Raw genomic sequence first — 20684 nt, 5'->3', positions numbered from 1 at the left:
ATTGTAAGAAAGAAATGATAAGGGTGACTTGTCAGATGTTTAGTGGGCTAGTGCATAATATTAAAGTAAAATAATCTAGAAAAATACATTATGGTCCGGTGGGTCAAGTTTCTGTCAAAAATCTATCTGCTCTACTGGTGCTTAATCTTCTATGGGTGTAGGAGTGTATCAATAAATTTAATTACTGTCCAATATATAATGGCAATATGATGTATTATTTTCAAAGCGTCATGATGTCATGAGTTGAAAAATCAGTGCAGGTGGCACAAAAAGCATTCAGTGCTCAGTGCAGAAAACATATTTACATATATACATCAGAATATTACAAGTTATCCCTAATAAATTCACACCTTGAACATGCATGTATTATCATCTTGAGTTATATGGGCAGGATAGCCCACTGGGTATGTTGGGAACTTAAAAGCAGATCTTATCAGATCACTGAGCTTACTTTTCTTGTGCTTAGAGGACACAGATTGTTTGTGTGCGCCGCAACCCAAGTCTTTGAATGGAGCCTGTTCTAGAGTGATAACAGACACCATAATTCAACCTCTGGTTATGCATTAGTGGCAATATGGTAGTCACTTCCTATGAAGGATAGTGATCTAGAACTCAGTTATTGGGTGGGTCTTTTTACTTAGCTGGCTGTATTTCTGATATGTTTTATAATTTTGGGAGGTTCCTTACCTCGGGGACATTGAGCCAGATGTATCATTCTTTACAATAGCGATTACATAATTGTGATGTTTTGTGAATCGCAATTAAGTTATCGCTATTGGAATGTAGGAAACTCCAGGAGTTTCATACTGCGATTTGCGAGGGCTCACAAATGGACCTACCTCATTAATATTCATGAGGTAGGTCACAATTTGCGAGCCATTGCGAATGGTTCCATTCACAGGGATGGTGGCCTGCTGGGCTCAGTAGACCACCATGTCTGTGATTGCTTTTCAATAAAGAAATCTTTTTTTTTTTAAATGCAGCTTGTTTTCCTTAAAAGAAAACGGGATGCGTTTAAAAATGTAAAATGAAACGTTTTCTATTAATTTATTAAGAGTAGGCAGTGGTCCTTGAGACCACTGCCTGCTCTTAAAAAAACACTGCCTGCTCTTAAAAACCGTTTTCTCATGCATTCACAAAGGGGAAGGGGTCTCTTAGGGCCCCCTTCCTCTTTGCAAATGGGTTACACCAATTGGAAATAGTTTTGCGACTGCATTTACGGTCACAAAACAATCATACATACCTCTGCAATTCGGTCTTTGGAAGGGACACTCTTGACACTCCCCTTCCTAATACCGAATGGGTATGTAGGCACAAATCCAATTTGCGATTCGGTAACAAGTTAACGAATCACAAAGTGGATTTGTTACATATCAAAATGCATTTTTGCGATCGCAAAAGGCCCTTTGGGCCGTTTGCGATCGCAAAAATGTTTAATACATCTGGCCCATAGTTCCTAATGAAATTGAGATTTAACACCATCTTCAATTCATTGAAACTGTCCTGTTTTTGGGGGTGTTAAAATTGTGGAGCCCATGCGCCCACAATTTGTGGTAGCAGAGGATGGTTGCGAGGTAAGAGCACCTCCTTCATGCTTTAGAGATGTTTTCATCTCTTTTGTCCCACTCTGCATGTCCTTCGTTTAGTTGATTTTTCAGTATGGCCATGCTGGGACTGGTTGTTGTTTGCTAATTTGTTTTGTGCTGTTTTCAGACTATTTTGAGCTAAAATAATGGGTGCTGTGTTGAAATAGCCTAAATCTCCAAGCATATCTTCTACAAAGGGACAGAAATTACCTTCAGAAATGACCGACCTTGTTTTTTATATCTGCACTTGGATTTTTTAATGGAATGGATGCTCTTTTGATAAGGACTTGCACTTTCCTTTTGAAGGTACCTTTAACATCAGAAAGCTAGATTTCTGGAGGCAAACTATGAATGATAGAAAGTTGAATGATGAGTTGAATCAGGTTCATACTATCCTGAACAAAAGAATGTCCAAGATGAGCAAATGGTTTAAGGAGATGTCAGTCAAGGTACCCTGTCCATTAATTGAAGTCTGAACAGTTTGAGGCTTTGATATACAGGCTGCGTCAATTCTATCCATTTTGTTCTGGTTGTGGTGAACCTATCAAAACGTGTGTTTTGGGGGCTCAATCATGGTTTTGGTAGGACTAGTTACCAGCCTCTTTGGGGGACCTGCATACTTGTATTTGTGGCGTCCCTTTATTACCCATTCTTCTCAGTTTCTATTTCTCGAGTGGCTTGCTATTTCTTTATCACATGGTAATTTACCCACCTTTCATGAATGTTCCAACATGGCACCTGAAGAAGTCTATGGGACTCTGCCCAGTGATGGAAATCAGTCTGTTTTCAGTCCTTCTTATGGGTCTATATTTGTAAATCCATTTTGGGCACACCCACCGATTTCTTGCTCAAGGTGGCCATGCGCAGTTTAGGTTTTAGGCTGACATGCACAAATATAATTTTTCTGGGTTGCTTGGATCCCTCTCCATGTGTTTCTGGTTTGTTTTCTGAGTTCTGACCATGGTATGGGCCATATGTTTTTCAGGGAGGCATTTTGGTTACATTGCTTGTAACCCCAGTATGTGGGATTGGGAAGTTGCTACTTTTGAATTCACATCATCCCACACTTAGCATTCATGCATGTGTTATGCAGGACCCTCACATTGCAGGTTGTTTGATAGATACTTGCACAAGGTGATGCCCATTCCTTTGTGTTCTTATTAAGCACTGTGCAGGTGTTGATGCATGGTGGCCCTCATTAATTCATGATTCATGATTTAGAAATACAGTTGCCACATAGTCCTGTGTGCAATGTGGGTTCACATGGTATCAAGAAGGTGATGTTTAAGACGCAATTGAAATATCATTGGAGTGACACAGCTGCTTGGTTTTTTTTGTACAACTATCACAGATATTCACTGTTGGAGTCTTTGAGCAGTGCTGTGCCCATTTTCCCATTCTTTGAGTGGGTGATTCATTTCCAAATAGTTATCCTATTTACTCTGGGATCTAGCCTTTTTTTCACTATAGGTCATTTGTGAAACTTATGGCAGTTGTACAACATTGGTCATCCATGATCATTTTCATACGCTCTGTTTACACATGATCCTTGTTGTCAGGTGAGACATATTTTTGGTATTGATCATCTAGGTCCTCTTTCTACTTGGTTTATTTTATTAAAATTCTGACAGTGCCTGTATTTTTTCTGTAGGTTGCTACCATTTTGTCCTGAGGAGCACCTTACTCAAATGACTTGACTTTCGGAGGTAATAGGTCAACTGTTAAGTCTTAACCATCTTTTCATTGGATGCCAGATGTCAAAAAATCCTGTAGAATTATCTTGTGTGGATTCTGTTTTGTATTTGATGTCTTGATGGTTAAGGTATTTATATGTTATGCACACTTTTTTCACTTTCATCTTGTCCTCTCACTTGTTTTCACCTACACTGCACCTTCACTTGTAACATCCACTCACATATTGGAATTGCCATTTCAATGTTATGTACAAAACTATTAAATTAATTATCTTACAGTTTTGTAGCAAATGAATTGTGTTAGCAGGGCAATTGATTAGGATAGCCCCTGCGGAAGGATTCAATGTGTTTAGAGCAATGTATTTTGGAACATTTTTGTATAAATAGCCCAGATATTTTTGAACGAGAACCAGAAGAGCGGAACCACCTTGAATGTTCATGAAACACAGTTAGAGATTTATTTAAACCTTTGGAAAGTATCCATTCAAAGACAATTTGAGAATATAAACTGTGTGAACTGAATCAGAAGAACTGATAAAAAAAAAGTGCGAAGCCTATTTTTATCTTGATTACTGCTTTAGAAGAAAAAGAAGAAATTTAAAAAAGTTCTATGATTGTTTTAAAGAAAATGTTTTGTTAATTGTTTAAGTTTCATATTCGTTTTTGTTTTGATCTCAATAGAAAATGGCATATAGAGAATGTTGCAAAATTATTGGCCTAATCTGACATGAATACAGCTTATTGCCAGGCCTCCTTTTTCCAGTGGGTTATGACTCTACAGACGGTGAATTAACTACAGTATGTTAAATCTAATATGCTGACACATAGGGAAGCTTAGTTAGTTGATTTTATGAAAGTATTTATTCTGAAATGTTAAACGAATATGTGACTATTATGGGGTTGTGAGAAGCTGGCCTGGTTTGTAGTGGGTACCAGGGGTACTTACACCTTATACCAGGTCCAGTGATCCATCTTAGTGAAATGTAGGCAGTGTCTAACAGCCTAGGCAGTCTAGGGGTAGCTGTCGCAGAGCAGCCAAGGCTGAACTAGGAGACTTGCAAAGTTCTTGCAATACCACTACAGTCAGCAGTACTTATACACAATAAAAAACAATACTCAGTGTTAATAAAAATAAAGGTACTTTGGTGACACAAGGGCAAAGATATATTAGAGGCAATACTCCTACTGGAGGTAAGTATTATACACAATATATACACTAGTAACCAATATCAGGTAAGTAAACAGTCATATAATAGTGCAAACAGTGAAAAACACAATAGATTGCAATGGGCCTGGGCAACACAAACCATATCCTAAAATAGTGGAATGCGAAAGTCAGATTTCCCCCTAGGCAATTGTAGTGTGTAGATGGGAGCTGGGAATGCAAGAAAACACCAAAGGTAAGTAAAGTACCCCACCGCAGAGCCCAGGAAAACAAGAGTAAAGCACAGCACGTTTCCCCAGAACACACTAGAAGTCGTGGTAAACAATTATGCAAGAACCAAGCAAGACTGTAAGCAACCAATGATGGATTCCTGGACCTGAAGGCCTATGGAGGGAGGAGACCAAGTCCAGAAGTCGATGAAGAGTCCAGGAAGAACAGGAGCCCCTGCCAACCAGGATGAAGGTGCAAAAGTGGATTCTCTGGTTAGAAGAAAAGTACAAAAATGCACCAAAGAAGACAGCTGCAGGTTACTGCTTGGTGCAAGAGATGTCCCATGTCGAGTCATTGGACACAGGCTCTTTGCATCACTGGATTCCACCAACAAGCCTTGGTACACGCAAGAATGTGTTTTGCATCAAAGAGGTGCTGCCTGGACCCAGGAGGAACCTGTGGGTCTCAACTCAGACTGAGGAGACAGAGGGGTCTCTCAGCACTTAAAAGAGCCCTCAGAAGACCAGGCAGCATCCACAGGAGTCCCAGGACATGGGGACAAAGGTGTTGCAAAGTGCAGTTGTCACAGAACTACAGAGAGATCCCACTCCACCGGAGAACACTTCAGGGAGCTGAGCGTCACAGGATATAGTGCTGGCGACCTGACCTATGCTGTGCAAGAATAACTTTTGTAAGAAGTGCACAGAAGCCCAAGGAGCTGCAGAAGACGCAATGCACAGTGGCACTGTGTGGCACGGGGAGGCAAGCCCTTACCTCCACCAAATTTGGACAGCTGGACCTTTGGACAGTCAGGATCACTTCGGTCCACCAGCTGTGTTCCAGGGATATCACGCTCATCGACAGGAGAGGAGTCCCAGAGTACCTGTCTTTGTTGCAGAGAGGTGCCTGCTGAAGCCGGGAAGTGACTCTGTCACTCCACGGGAGATTCCTTTGGTTCTTCTGGTGCAGAATAAAGATAGTCAGTCGTCAGAGCATGCACAGCCTGCTGGCTGCAGCTGAAATTGCAGGTCACAGTGGCCTTCCTGGATACTTTGTTGCAGTTACAGCAGCTCCTGGAGCAGTCTGCGGTTGATCTGGCGGTCAGAAGCTGAAGCAGAGGATGCAAAGGAGTCCTGGTGGTGTCTTGCAACCCGAATCTGAGGAAGCACCCAGAGTAGAGACCCTACATAGCCCTGAGAGGGGGATTGGCTACCTACCCAGGTATGCACATATCAGGAGGGGTCTCTACATAACCTGCTGGCACTGGCCACTCAGAGGCTCCCAGAGGGAACCCACACCTTGGAATCCATGATGGCTAATGCCAGGGACACTCTGGAGGAGCTCTGGGCACCACCACTGGGGCGGTGATGGACAGGGGAGTGGTCACCTCCCTTTTCTTTGTCCAGTTTCATGCCAGAGTAGAGACTGGGGGCCCCTGAGCAGGTGTAGACTGTATTGTGCAAGGAGGGCACCATTTGTGCCGTTCAAAGCATTTCCAGAGGTTCTGGAAGAGACCCCTCCCATGCCTGTAACACCTATTTCCAATGGGAGAGGGTGTAACACCCCTCTCCTAAAGAAAATGTATTGTTCTGCCTTCCTTGGATTGAGCTGCTCAATCCCCAGGAGGGCAGAAACCTGTCTGGTAGGTGGCAGCAGCTGGGGCTACAGTGGAAACCTCAGTGAGCTGGTCTCGCAGTATTGGGACCCTATGGGTGAGCCCCCAGGGTGCATGGAATTGCCCCCGCCCAATGCCAGGTTTGGATTGGGGGTTCAATTTCACAATCTTAGACACCTGACATGGCCATATTCGGAGTCACCATTGTGAAGCTACATATATGTATTGACATTTATGTAGTGCACGCTTATAATGGTGTCCCTGCACTCACAAAGTCCGGGAAATTGGTCCTGGACAACGTGGGGGCAACTTTGCTAGTGCAAGGGTGCCCTCACACACAGTAACTTTGCACCTAGCCTTCAGAAACTGAAGGTTAGAGATATAGTTGACTTATACGTTACCTGGTGCAGTGAAAATGGCTGTGAAATAGTGGGTGCACTATTTCACTGAGGCTGCAGTGTGGTCCTGAAGGAGTGTTTGTATGAGCTCCTTATGGGTGGCAAAGGAAATGCTGCAGCCCATAAGGATCTCCTGGAACCCTAATGCCCTTGGAACCTAGTTACCATATACTAGGGACTTATAAGGGGGAACCAGTATGCAAATCGGAATTGGAATATGGAGTCACTAGACTATAGTGACAAATTTGTAAAACAGAGAGAGCATAAGCACTGGAGTTCTGGTTAGCAGAACTTCAGTGACATTGTTAAGCATACTGACAACACATATAGGCCACAAAATATGAGCACTGAGGTCCTTACTAGCAGGATCCCAGTGAGAGAGTAAAAAGACACTGACAAACACTGACAAACAGGTCAAAAATGGGGGCAATCATGCTAGAAGAAAGCTTCCTTCCTACGGAGGCCAAGGATTGTTCTGTGTGTACTTTTCTCCATTCTTCTGCAAATTAAAGAGCCACGTATCTACAGCTTCCTAGGAGGTCTTTTGGTTTAGCACGTAATCTGTTTGTTAGTGTTTCTAACAAAGATGCATTTGTATTTTTTATCTGTCTGATTTCAGTATCTTGCTGAAAGACCTGCCTGTCTTCGAAGCTGCCAGGATTTTTTTTAAATACGGCAAATTCCTGTATACAACTGCACAAGTTAACCATAATACTAACCAAAGTAAATAGGAGTATTTGTGAAGTTTATGTAGAGAAGTGCAGGAATTTGTTAGGAAATATAATGAGAGAAGAGTGAAAACTCTGCGAGATTGGAAAGGTTAGAATATGATGAAAGAGAAGATAAGGCTAAAGAAGAATTTAAATAATCAAATGTGAATCCTAGATTGAGAATTTAGCATGAGAGGAAAGGTGAAATATGGATGATTTGTTGTGAACTTGCAGGCGTTAGGTTAGTTGAATATGTAGGTGAGGGTGATTGTGAACAAAGCTATTTTATAAATGGTGATTTCCTGTTGTGTAAAGAACCCCCTTTGAGAGGGATTTATTATGTACGTGGTAACACTGCTTATTTTAACTTGAGTAATTGGGTGGGTTCATGCTATCTTGCTTTAGTTTTTCCTAGAGTTTAGCACATTAGTGATGTGAATAATGCAGTTGGTTTGAAGAGAGTGAAACATGGTTTTGGACAGATATTGTTAGCTCCATAACAGGAGCTATGATTCCATCTGTAGGTGTGGCCATGAATGATGTGAAGACTAGAAGTTTATCTACGCTTGTAGACCAGCTTGCTGCTAATACTACCGGCATTGTAACACAGATTAATTCTAAGTTCATTGCTAGGCATGCAATGATATTTCAAAATCCATTAGCGCTAGATATCCTTCTCGTGAAGGAAGGCGGTGTTTGCAGTCTATTGAAATTTATGGAACGCTGCACCTGGTAACAGTACGGTTATTAATGCGTAAGTACAAAACATAACTAATATTTCTCATTAAGTCCAAGCTTTAGAAGAGCATGGCTTTTGGGAATCAATAGGTTCATGGGCCAGTTAGATAGGAAAGGGTTTTAGCAAGGTTGGTGGACGGTTCAATAGTTTTGGAGGGAGTTATGATTAGAGTAATCTTAACACCTGTAACAGTTGTATTGATTTGGGCAATTGCACTATTTTTCTTGTTCAAATGTTTGAGAATTTGTCTGTAAAATGGGGTTGTAAGAGTAAAGAAAAGTCATCAAAGTGATAGAGAGAGGATTTTTGGAAGGAGAACGCCAGTGATCAGGTTTACAAACAGCTTGATGGAGGAATCAACACAGAAGAAGCGAGAAGTAATGCAGACTATATTATAATTTTAGATTATTTAGATTAGTTGTGTATTTTAGTGATTAACCCATTCGCTGCCAGGCCTTTTCCCCCTCAGGTGCCAGACCTTTTTTTGGCTATTTGGGGCAGTTCGCGCTTAGGCCCTCATAACTTTTTGTCCACATAAGCTACCCATGCCAAATTTGGTCTTTTTAAAGAACATCCTAGGGATTCTAGAGGCACCCAGACTTTGTGGGTTCCTCTGGAGGAGACCAAGAAATTAGCCAAAATACAGCATAAATTGTATTTCTATTTTTTTTTTTTAAATGGGAAAAAGTGATGCAGCAGAAGGCTTGTGGTTTTTGTCCCTGAAAAGGGCATCAACAAAGGGTTTGCAGAGCTAAAATCAGCATTTTCCCAGGTTTCAGGAATAGGCATACTTGAATCAGAAAACCACATTTTTTAACACAATTTTGGCATTATACGAGGACATACCCCATTTTTACTATTTTTTGTGCTTTTAGCCTCCTTTGAGTTAGTGACACCAATGCTGGAATCCGGACAGCTAAACATTTCTAAAAGTAAACAAATCTGAATTCAGCAAGGGGTCATTTGTGTAGATCCTACAAGTTTTCCTACAGAAAATAACAGCTGAAATAAGGAAATATTTTAATTGAGGTGAAAACAACAACCATTTTTATCCACGCTTTACTCTAACTTTTTCCTGCAATGTCAGAATTTCGAAACCAATATACTGTTACGTATGCTGTACTCTTGTGGATGTGGGGACAAATAGGGCTTGTAGGTTCATCAAGAACCAGAGAAAATAAAGGAGCTGCACCTTGCAATAGGTTTTTATGGTATACAGCAATTCATTTCTTGAAATATAAAGAGTGAAAAATATGTATCAAGGAAACCTTTGTATTTCCTAAATGGGCACACAATAAGGTGTTGAAAAGCAGTGGTTATTTGCACATCTCTGAATTCCGGGATCCCCATTCTAGCAGGTGAATTACAAGTAATTTCTCAAATAGACGTCTTTTTTACACACTATCTTACATTTGGAAGGAAAAAAGGTGGAGAAAGACAAGGGGCAATAACACTTGTTCTGCTTTTCTTTGTTCCCCCAAGTCTCCCGATAGAAATGGCACCTCACTTGTGTGGGTAGGCCTAAAGCCCGCGACAGTAAACGCAACATGGACACATCACATATTTACATTGAAATCTGATGTGTTTTTTGGAAAGTACCCAGCTGTGGATTTTGGCTTCTAGCTCAGCCGACACCTAGGGAAACCTACCAAACCTGTGCATTTTTCAGAACCTAGGAGAATCCAAGATGAGGTGACTTGTGGGGTTCTCACCAAGTTCTTTTCCCTGAATCCTTTGCAAAACTCAAAATGTGGCAAAAAAACACTTTTTCCTCAAGTTTCGGTGATAGAAAGTTCTGGAATCTGAGAGGAGCCACAAATTTCCTTCCACCGAGCATTCCCCCAACTCTCCTGATAAAAATGATACCTCACTTGTGTGGGTAGGCCTAGTGCCCGCGACAGGAAAAGCTCCAAAACACAACGTGGACACATCACATTTTCCCAAAGAAAACAGACCTGTTTTTTGCAAAGTGCCTAGCTGTGGATTTTGGCCTCTAGCTCAGCCGGCACCTAGGAAAATCTAGCAAACCCTGACATTTCTAAAAACTAGACCCCTAGGAGAACCCAGGATGGGGTAACTTGTGGTGCTTTCACCAGGTTCTATTACCCAGAAACAAATGTGGCACCCATTTCGGTGCTGCAAAGTTCTGGAATCTGAGGGGAACCACAAACCTCTGTCTAGCCAGCGTTGCCCCACGTCTTCTGATAAAAATGGTACTTCACTCGTGTATGTAGGCCTAGTGCCCGCGACAGGAAATGTCCCAAAACACTATGTGGACCATCAAAATTATCAAATACAAAACTACCTGTTTTTGCGGGTGGGGGTATCTAAGTTTTTGGTCCTGGACTCAGCAGCCATCTAGGGAAAACTACCAAATCCAAACAATTCTGAAAACTAGACACCCGAGGGAGTCCAGGGAGGTGTGACTTGCTTGGATCCCAAGGTGTTTTCTTACCCAGAAACCCCAGCAAACCTCAAATTTAGCTAAGAAAATCAAAATTTTCCCTCAATTCTGTGTGGGATCACCACACCAACACAAATTTCCTACCACCCAACGTCCCACTCAGTCTCCAGGTAAAAATGATACCTCACTTGTGTAAGTGGGCCAAGTGTCTGTGATAGGGAAGAGCCAAAAACATGTCAAATGAGGGGGAACCAAAGCAGGTCCAAAAGGGCAGTTAAAAAAAAAAACTTCTTTAGGCTGACAAGTGGAGCAGAATTGTCATTGTTCTATATGCGACAATGCTGGATGGTAGGAATTTTGTAGATTCCTGCAGATTCCATCACAAAAATGTGGGGAAAATGTGTGATTTCAAGCAAAGTTTGCAGGGCATTGTATGTAAGAAAATGGTGCGGGTACATGTGAAGCACACCACCCTGGACTCACCCAGATGTTTAGTTTTCAGATGTGTCTGGGTCTCGTAGATTTTTCTACATTGCAGCTCCCCAAATCTAAAAGTGAATCCCTCACCTTCCCAAGTGGGACGATTTTGTGAGTTAGACAACCTCTCATGGCCCAAATATAAAACCAAAACCCATAATAATCAAATGGCCTCTTGTTTGCCGTGGGATAAGATGTTTTAGTGTGCGGGGAGAGAGCTGAAACACTGTTAACCCCCTATTAAAAATAGGCCAATCTGCCCCCAAGGGGGTCAGAAATGGCCAAAAATAAATGTGCCCCCCCAGGGGAGCGACCCTCGCCAAAGGGGCCGCACCCCTGGCGTGATATATACGCAAAAAAATAAAAATCCCTTGTGTCTAGTGGTTTCTGCCCCCCTTGAGGTCAGATCAGCCTGATAAAAATAGGCCGATCTGAGCTTAAGGGGGGCAGAAATGGCCTGAAGACAATTTGCACCCCCCTCCTGGGGAGTAACCCATGCCTAAGGGGTCGCTTCCCACATGTAAAAAACAGTAAACGAACAACAACAAAAAATTATCCCTGGTTTCTAATGGGTTCTGCCACCACGGGGGGCAGATCGGCCTAATTGAAATAGGCTGATCTGACCCCAGGGGCGGCAGAAAAGGGCTTATAAAAAATGTTCCCCTGGGGAGCAACCCTTACTCAAGGGGTCGCTCCCCTTACGTCAAGTTCCAAAATACACAAAAAAACTAACATCCCTGGTGTCTAGTGGGCATTTCTGCACCCGCTCGCTTTACGATCGGGCTGCAGAAATGCTCAGAGAGACATCAAAGGAAAGGAAAGGCTTTTCCTTTCCTTTGATGCCTCTCCCGCCCCCAGCCTGTGCGCTGACGTCATCAGACGTCACTGAGGGGATCGGGGTGGAAGGGGAAGCGATTCCCCTTCCATCCCTGCCCATGGGAGGAAGGTGCTTGGTCATCAGGGGGATGCTAGCGGTTCCCCCAAGGGCCCATAGCAGGACGTAACGGTTACGTCCTCGCACCCGAGGGGTGGAAACGAGGACATAACTGTTACATCCTGGGCACCCAAGGGGTTAAAGAATAATCTGAGGATTTATTTTTATTTATATCTTTGTGCATGATTAAAAACATGCAGAATGTAATTTCACACTTGGTTATGTGTGTATAAACTGATATAGTATTGTTGCTTTTAACACAGAATTTCTATGATGTGTAGAAGTGTGTTTTCCAGGCCCTTGTCAACAAGGCCTCAATATGGGCCTAATAGTAATATTTTCCAGAATGGATGCTACCCTTGACCTCCCAGGGCACATCTCACTACCTGGTATTTCTGCAGCATGTAGTCAAGTAGAATATTATTTAATATTACATTTATATTAATATTATTTTTCCATTGTTCTGCAACAATTTACTCAAAGTCTTCTACTAGATCACTGTACCCTATTAATTCCTATAACATGTCATGTTTATGCATCTAGTCGGTTCCACCATCTCTGGATGACATTAGCATAGGGGGCGCAAATTAATTATTCATATAGTGGGATCATGCTTTGGTGCTAAGGCAATATGGCGTTTTATGAGAGAGTGTTGTTGTTTGCTATAAATGTGACATTTTTGATCATACCATAATAATTCTGCAGTTCTATTAATTTCATATGTTAAACTATCAACTTTGCTGGGTGAGTCAGAGACTTTCCTGTTCTATTAGGGTTGCTGTCTGTTTCTTTCCTGATATTGCTGCAAACTTATACTTAGAATATTTTAATTTTGCATTTATCTGTAATGCTATATTTGCTAAGAGCACTTATAACAACTACCCTTTACCGTACTTTTTAATTTTTGTAATAAATCTTAAAACTATTCCACTGATCTCAAACTCATTTATTGAGTGCGCCCTTTCACTTAATTAGCTGTATTTCTAATAATTTTGATGAATCAATCAGTCATTATTTGTAGAGTACGGCTTATCACCCATGAGGATATCCAGGTGCTGTGTGCTTGTTTTAGTGAAAGAGTCAGGTCTTGAGCTTCTTCTTGAAGTCCGACAGCGAAGATGTCTGGAGGTGGAGGAGGAGAGGGAGGGCGTTCCAGGATATGGTGGTGAGGTGGGAGAAGGAGACCCCTCCGCTGTGGCTACGGTGCATGCGTGGAGCTTGTGCCAGGGCGAGGAAAGCAGAGCGAAGGTTTCTGGATGGCAGGTGGAAATTCATGCAGTGGTTCGTGTATGCTGGTCCTTGGTGGTGGAGGGCTTTTGCAGGCATGTGTTAACAGTTTGAATTGGCATATTTTCTCTACTGGGAGCCTGTGGAGTTTTCTCAGATGCTGGGTGACGTTGGTCCATTTGGGCCGGTTGAGAATCAGTTTGGCTGCTGCTTTTTGTATCGTCTGGAGCTTTCCCTTGAGTTTGATGGTGGTTCCTGCGTACAGTGTGTTGCCGTAGTCCAGACTGTTGGTGATTAGGGCTTGCATGACTGTTTTTCTGGTGCTAGTGGAGAGCCATTTGAAGATTCTTTGCAGCATGTGAAGTGTGAGGAAGGAGGCTGAGGAGACTGTTGATCTGTTGCTTCATGGTGAGTTTGCTGTCCAGGATGATGGCGAGGTTGCAAGCATGGTCTTTTGGTGTTGGGATAGGTCTGAGTTCACCAGGTGTGATTCCAAAGGGAGGTATGGTTGCCAAAGATCAACACTTCAGTCTTGTCTGTGTTGCGGTTCAGACAATTGTCCTTCATCCAGGTCGTGATGTTCTTCATGCAGTTGTGGAAGTTGGCCTTCATCGTCATGGGGTCCACTAAGAGGATGTGCTGGGTGTCATCAGCATAGGATACGATATTGATATTGTGGGTTCCGACAATGTCTGCTAGTGGTGTCATGTATATGTTGAAGAGAGTGGGGCTGAGAGATGAGCTTCGGGGGACACAGCAGATAATGTTTTTGGGTTGTAAGGTGAAAGAAGGAGACAGCTTCTTTACATCAGTCCCGTGAGAAGTGATGTGGTCCATCTCAGTGCGTCTTCTCTGATTCCGATCTGGTGCAGTCTCCTGATGATCGTGCTTTGGGAAACTGTCAGAGGCTGGTGAGAGGTCGAGGAGGACCAGGACAGTGATTCTCCTCCGTCGAGTAGGGTGCCGATATCATATGTGGCAGTGATCAGGGCAGTCCTGGCACTGTGGTTGGCTCGACTTTCTCATTGGCAGGGGTCTAGCAGGTTGTTTCATTCGAGGTATTCTGTGGACTGGAAGTTGATGGCCTTCTCCAGGACTTTGGCAGGGAACGGGAGCAGTGAGATTGGACTGTAGTTCTGGAGATCGCTGGGGTCAGCTGGGGGTTTCGTCAGGGGAGGTATAACCTCTTGAATGTATCCATGCATAATGAAAGGTGGCTGTGACGATGGATGCATTGAGAATGGTAATGAACTGGTGGCTGATCTTGTTCCTTCCTAGGTTTAATAGGTGGCAGAAGCATGGATGGGTGGGTGTTCCTGGGTATATCGAGTTCATTAAGGATGTGGTCACCAGTTCATTGAGCTATTCCCATGCAGTGAGATGCTGATTGGGGGAGGCCTCCTTAGGGGTATGGAGGCTGAGGAGGTCAGTGGGTTGGGGTTTGAAGTTTCTGTAGATGGATGTCTTGTGGAAGTGATTTGCTAGAGATTTGCAGAGTTTCTGTGAGGAGGTGATTGTGTTTTTGGTGGCTGTAGAGTAGGAGAACTGTCTGAGGCTAGGGAAGAGTTCCATGTGAAGGGATTGGTGCTGGCCTCCATGCAGTGTTTGAGTTTTTGGTGGTATTTGCTGAGGGCTGACTTGAAAGTAGTTCGGTTGGTATTGTTTCTGCTGGTGCACCATCTTCTTTTGTAGTTGTTTGCAGCTGTTTTTCATTATGCTGAGTGCCGGAGTGTACCAGCTGGTTGTTTGGTGGACTTGTGAGTTTTAGCTGGTTTGATGGGGTTGACTCGGTTGGCAGCATTGGTGATGCAGATGTTTAAGTTCTCAACTGCCTGATTCAGGTTGGTTGTGGCGTCCGGTTAGGTGGAGTTGAGGGCATCCATCCATTGGGTTTGTGTCACTTTTTCTCCAGTTGCACAAGAAGGTGCTGGGAGGGCTGGGAGTGGTGCGGGGTGTTGCTGTGATGGTGACATAGATTATGGAGTGGTTGGTCCAGGTGGGTTCCATGGTGTGGCTGTATTTGACTTTGTTGCTGGACGTGAAGATAATGTCCAGTGTGTGTGTCCTTCTCTGTATGTGAGGCCTTGACCAACTGGGTGAGGTAGAAGTTGTCCATTCGCTCCAGGAGTTTGGTGGAGTTAGTGTCTGTGGGGTCGTCCAGGTGGAAGTTGAGGTGGAAGAAGATGTAGTGCTTGGATTTGATGGCGAGTGGAGAGATGAAGTCTATGATGGTGTTGCAGAGTCATTTCATTGTCCTGCCAGTCTGTATGCGAGGGTGTCTTTTATGGTTGTATTGTTGTCTATGTGGAGTTAAACATTCAGGTGTTCAATGATAGGTGTGGTTTCATCTTCGGTGGTGATGCAGCGTATTGATTCTTTGTGGATGATGGCAATGCCACCTCCGAGTTTGTTGGTGCGGTCCTGCTGTTTCATCTTGTATCCGTTGGGTGTCGCGGTGGCGATGTCGGGGGCCGAAAAGGGTTGAGCCATTTCTATGTGATGAAGATCACATCAGGGGCGAGGGTGGAGACGGTGTCCCAGACTTTAGTGTTGTGTTTGCAGAGCAATCTGGCATTGATCAGGAGGCATCAGAGTGGACCGGGGTGGTGGCAGCCAGCAGCGTTTGAGTGAAGAGGGTTAATGTGAGGACCGGCAGTCCGAGGATGCAGGTGAACTGACATCAGCAGCATGTGAAAGGTCGTGCCATATCGCGAAAAGAAGCAGTGTGGCAGTTGTTGCAGCATCCGAAGAAAAGGGCTCAGAGTTCTGGAGAGGAGTACCTGTGGGTGTCCGGAGGACTAGGTTTCCTAGCGCTGGGTGCGGTCAAGGTACAGACAAGTGCAGATGGGCTTGCCTTTGGGACGCCTTCGGTCCTAGGAGAGGTTCTGGGGAGGTGGGTGGCAGGAGCGGGGGTGGGAAGAGGGTGGTGGGGAAAAAATGGGAGAGAGGGGCACTAGCTAGCACGGGCTGGCAGGTACCAACCCAGGATTGGCAGGAGAGAGGGAATAGAAATAAAGTTGAATTAGCTATGTGAAATTGCTATGGGCAGAAGCTGGCTGATGGTGTAGGCTGCCTTGGCTTACCTGCAAAGGGCAGGGACAGTCTAGCAGCAGTGCGGCAGAGGGAGGCAGTGGTGGGGGAGCTGGTGAGGGCCTGCTCAATGGGGCTGCGCTCCGGCCTCCATTAAGTAGGTCCTTGGAGGGGAGCTGGGGAGGTGGGCCACGTGTGGTGGAATGCGGGTGGTGGGGAAAAACGTGGGAGAGTGGCATGAGCTGGCACGGGCTGGCAGGCGCCTAACCAGGAATGGCAGGGGAGAGGGAATAAAAATAAATTGGAATTAGTTATGTAAAATAGTTATGGGCAGAAGCTGGCTGACGATGCAGGCTGCCTGGGCTGACCTGCACCGGGCAAGGGACAGCCTAGCACAGTGCGGCAGAGGAAGGCACCGATTGCAGCGAGGGGGGAGCTTGTGAGGGCCTGCTATGTTGGAAGGTGTGTTACCTTGGGGACAAATGGCCTCATGAAATTGAGGTTTAACACTGTCTATGATTCATCAAAACTGTGTGCATTGTCATGAGGTAATTTTGGGGGTGTCAGAATTGCAGGGCTGCCGACACAGTGCAGAGCCATATTTATAAAAAATGCCCAGTGCTACTCACTATCCCAGCGCTGGTACACAGAAAGGCTGCCTATTGACACAAACAGTCCTTGCACTATTCTGAAGAGCTGTATGTGTGTTATCTAGCATAGGATTTGCATACCTTCACAGTAAAACAAACAATTCTACACCTTGACAACTCAACACATTCCTTTTTTTTTGTCCTCATTCTCTTAGTCCCATGGTCTGAAACGTCTAATGGATAAGAAGCCTATGTGGTTCAACGAATAAGGCTATCAGACCAGGGAGCAGTCCATCTCTGGGCTGGGTAACGGTCTGGAGCGCTGAGCAACTCGTTCCTTTGGACTTCTAAGTATGTAATCATAGGACCAACTTGCTACTTTGCCAACCAGTTAATTAACAGCTCCCAAAACCCAGAACTCTTCTCCCATATTCCTCTCCCTTTAGCATCACATACTAGATTATAAATGAATGAGTCTTTCCATTCCACAATTGTTGGGGGCACCGGGCTGATCCATTTCCTGCATATCTCTCTTCTAGCCAACAATATAATATAAAAGAGCAACTTGGCACTGTCTTTTTTATCCTATTCTCTTCCTGAATACAACCAAAGATAATCAGAGAGTGGCTTACCTTACACTTCATGGGTAGAATCTGATTAATACAATCATCCACCTCTGTCCAAAACCGATGGAGAAGGGGACATTCCACAAACATATGCAAATCACCTACAGATTCGGCACCACATTTCCGGCAGCAAATCTTATTGTCCGACTTCAGTCTTGACAATTTTTCAGGAGTCCAGAAAACCCTGTAAATTGTAAATAAATAGTTCCTTCTGAAACAAGCCGGTTTAACTGTAGAATAGAACAAAGATATAGATACTTGCCCAACTCTGTTGTCTGTGCTCCTGCAAGATGTTCTTTCCAGATGTCTTCTGGCAAAGGAGATTCACCATCTATCGTATCCAGGAGTGTCCAATACCATCTCGATAGTTCCTTTTTGCCGAATCACCCTACTGTAGTAACTTCTCCACCCGATTTGTGCCACCCACTCCTCCTTTGGTTTGTTTCATGCAGCTCCTTATTTGCCAATATTTGAATTTGGATACATTTCCTACTGTGTCCCTTAGGAGATCACTATAGGGAATCAACCCCTCTACAGTACACAGCTGCCCCCATTGCCAGAACCCGGCCTCCCTCAGAGGAACAGCTAGAGCATCTTTTGTCCATTCGGGCGATCCCGGTGAGTTCCATATGGGGGCATATTTGCTATAATAGGGCAAGTTACTGCCCCTTCTCATCTCATACCAGATTTTTGCTGAATCAGCCAGTATTCTGAATCTCACCTTCTTGAAGAATTTTGGATCTCCAAATTTATACAAAAAACCCTCCTCTACGACCTTCACAGATTTCATCATTACTTTTGAAAGATGCCCCAATTCAGAGGTTGAAGCACCACCGCAAGCCCTCCTCATATTTTTTATAAAAGTTGCCCACGCATACAGTTGTAGACCTGGCAATGCTAACCCACCTTTCTCTTTCCTCCGCCTCAACTTTTTCCATGCTATACGTGCACCCTTATTACCCCATATTAAGCTACTTATCTTGCCTTGGAATTTGTTCATCCATTCTTTAGCAAATCTCAAAGGTAGTGCATTAAAAATAAATAGAATTTTTGGCAGAAGCATCATTTTAACCAGATTGACCCTACCTAGGATCGTGAGAGGCAGGTTAACCCACTTCTTCATCTGCTTACAGTACTCAGTCATAACTCTCACAAAGTTTCTTTCAGCAATCACCCCCAGGTCATTTGTTATCGTAATGCCCAAATATTTAAACTCTCTACTTATCTTAACACTCCTCACGGGGATATTCTCGGGCATATACCAAGCCATGACTTCCGTTTTACCTTTATTAACCACATACCCCGCAATTCCCCCACATTCCGTTATCAGCTCTTCCAAAACAGGCAGGGATTGCTTTAAATTACTTGTATAAACCATCAAATCGTCTGCGTATAAGGCTACTTTCCTATACCAGTTCCCACACTGAAACTAGAGTATTAACGGGTTGTTTCTAATTTTACAAGCCATGGGTTCTATAAATAAGTTGAATAATAGAGGGGATAGCGGACATCCGTGTCTCGTTCCCCTCTCAATCCTAAGGAGCCATTAACTAAAATTCTTGCCACTGGTTTATGATATATCAACCGTAGTACCCTTATAAACCTACTTCCCAAACCGAGATGCTCACAAAACATAACCAAATAGGACCAATTAACCATATCTAAAGCCTTAGCGGGATCAATCATCACCACCACCAGGGGTACCTTACATGTGCTTGCCAAATCTATTGTCCCTATTAAACCGTGTGTTAGCTCATGTAGGTATCTATCCTTTATGAACCCCTTTTGATCTACATGGGTCAATTTCCCCACCACCGTACCCAATCTTTTTGCCAAGATTTTTGAAAATGTTTTATAATCGCTGTTCAGTAAGAAGATAGGCCTGTATGAATCGCAGAGTGTGGAGTCTTTTCCTGGCTCTAATATTAAGGTAATCGTTGCCTCCCTCCAAGAAGGGGGGAGCGCTGCCACCTCCTTGCAAATACTATCACACAATCCTACAAAAACATTAATTATGCTATCCCCTAAAATTTCATAGACTGCAAGGGGTAACGCATCTGGACCTGGCGCCTTCCCTAATTTCCCAGAACAAATCACATCTTCCTCTTCAGCATGATTGATTCCTTCATTCAAAATTTCTCCATCCTCATCCTCATCTTCCAGGGGAGTGGGATCTACACCCTGCAGCCAGGTCTGAACCACCCTCAAGGTACCTCTAACCTCTCTGTACAGAGATCCCAAAAGTAATCCCGAAACAGTTCTTCTATTTCCTTATTCCCTTCACAGGAACCCCCCTGCATTTCCTCCCTGGATCTCCACCACTTTATTTCTCTTCTGCTTTTATTTTATTAGCCAAGCTAATATTTTCCTGCAATTTTCCCCATATTCAAAAAAAGTCATCCTATTAGCTTTACATCTTTCCTTAATTCTTTTATCTAATTCAGCTACGAGCTCGTTTTGAGATTCTTGGAGTACCTTAGCTAGTTGTTCCTTTTCTTCTTCCTGGCCCTCCTTACCTATTAACTCTTTTTCTAGTGATTGTATGTGTTCTTCCAAGACACTAATTTTGTTTTTATATGCTTTCCTTTTAAAGGAGCCTGCTCTCATCAGTCTACCTCTCCAAAAGGCTTTATAAGCATCCCAAACCACCACTGGTGATGATGAGCCGACATTTAACTTGAAAAACTCTTCTGCATCCTTTTTCAAGTCTGCCACAATAGCTTTGTCTAGGAGGAGAGTCCTATCTAACGTCCATCTTGTCTGCATATTATTCCCTCTGAGCTTGAAACTCATGCTCAGTGCTGAGTGATCTGACACTGTGTGCACCAACATGCAAAATCTTTTCAATACTCTCTCTCACCCTCCCATCTACTAACACGTAATCAATCCTAGATTGATTTTTATAGTTCTGATTATTATAAGTGTACCTCCGCCTTGCTCCCATCAACTCCCTCCAAATATCATGTAGCCCAAAATGGGACATCATATTAATCACCAGGGATCGCATCTTCTCATTCATTTTTGCACTTCACCCTTTTGACCTATCAAGGTCATAGTCCAACATTATATTAAAGTCTCCCGCCCATATTATTGGGTCTGTATGCTGTAGCAGGTGCTGATACAGTTCTCACAGGGGCTGAACATCATCCCTATTTGGGCTATAAAAACCCACTAGAGTGAAAGCCAGATTAAAAACCAGTAACCTCCCTATTACCCACCTGCCAGCTTTATCCACTGGTCCTCCCTGGAAAGATATCTCAGGATGATTTTTAACTAGTA

The sequence above is a fragment of the Pleurodeles waltl genome, chromosome 6, assembly GCF_031143425.1.
Source record: "Pleurodeles waltl isolate 20211129_DDA chromosome 6, aPleWal1.hap1.20221129, whole genome shotgun sequence".
Classification (NCBI taxonomy): domain Eukaryota; kingdom Metazoa; phylum Chordata; class Amphibia; order Caudata; family Salamandridae; genus Pleurodeles; species Pleurodeles waltl.
Note: the sequence above shows the minus strand (reverse complement) of the source record.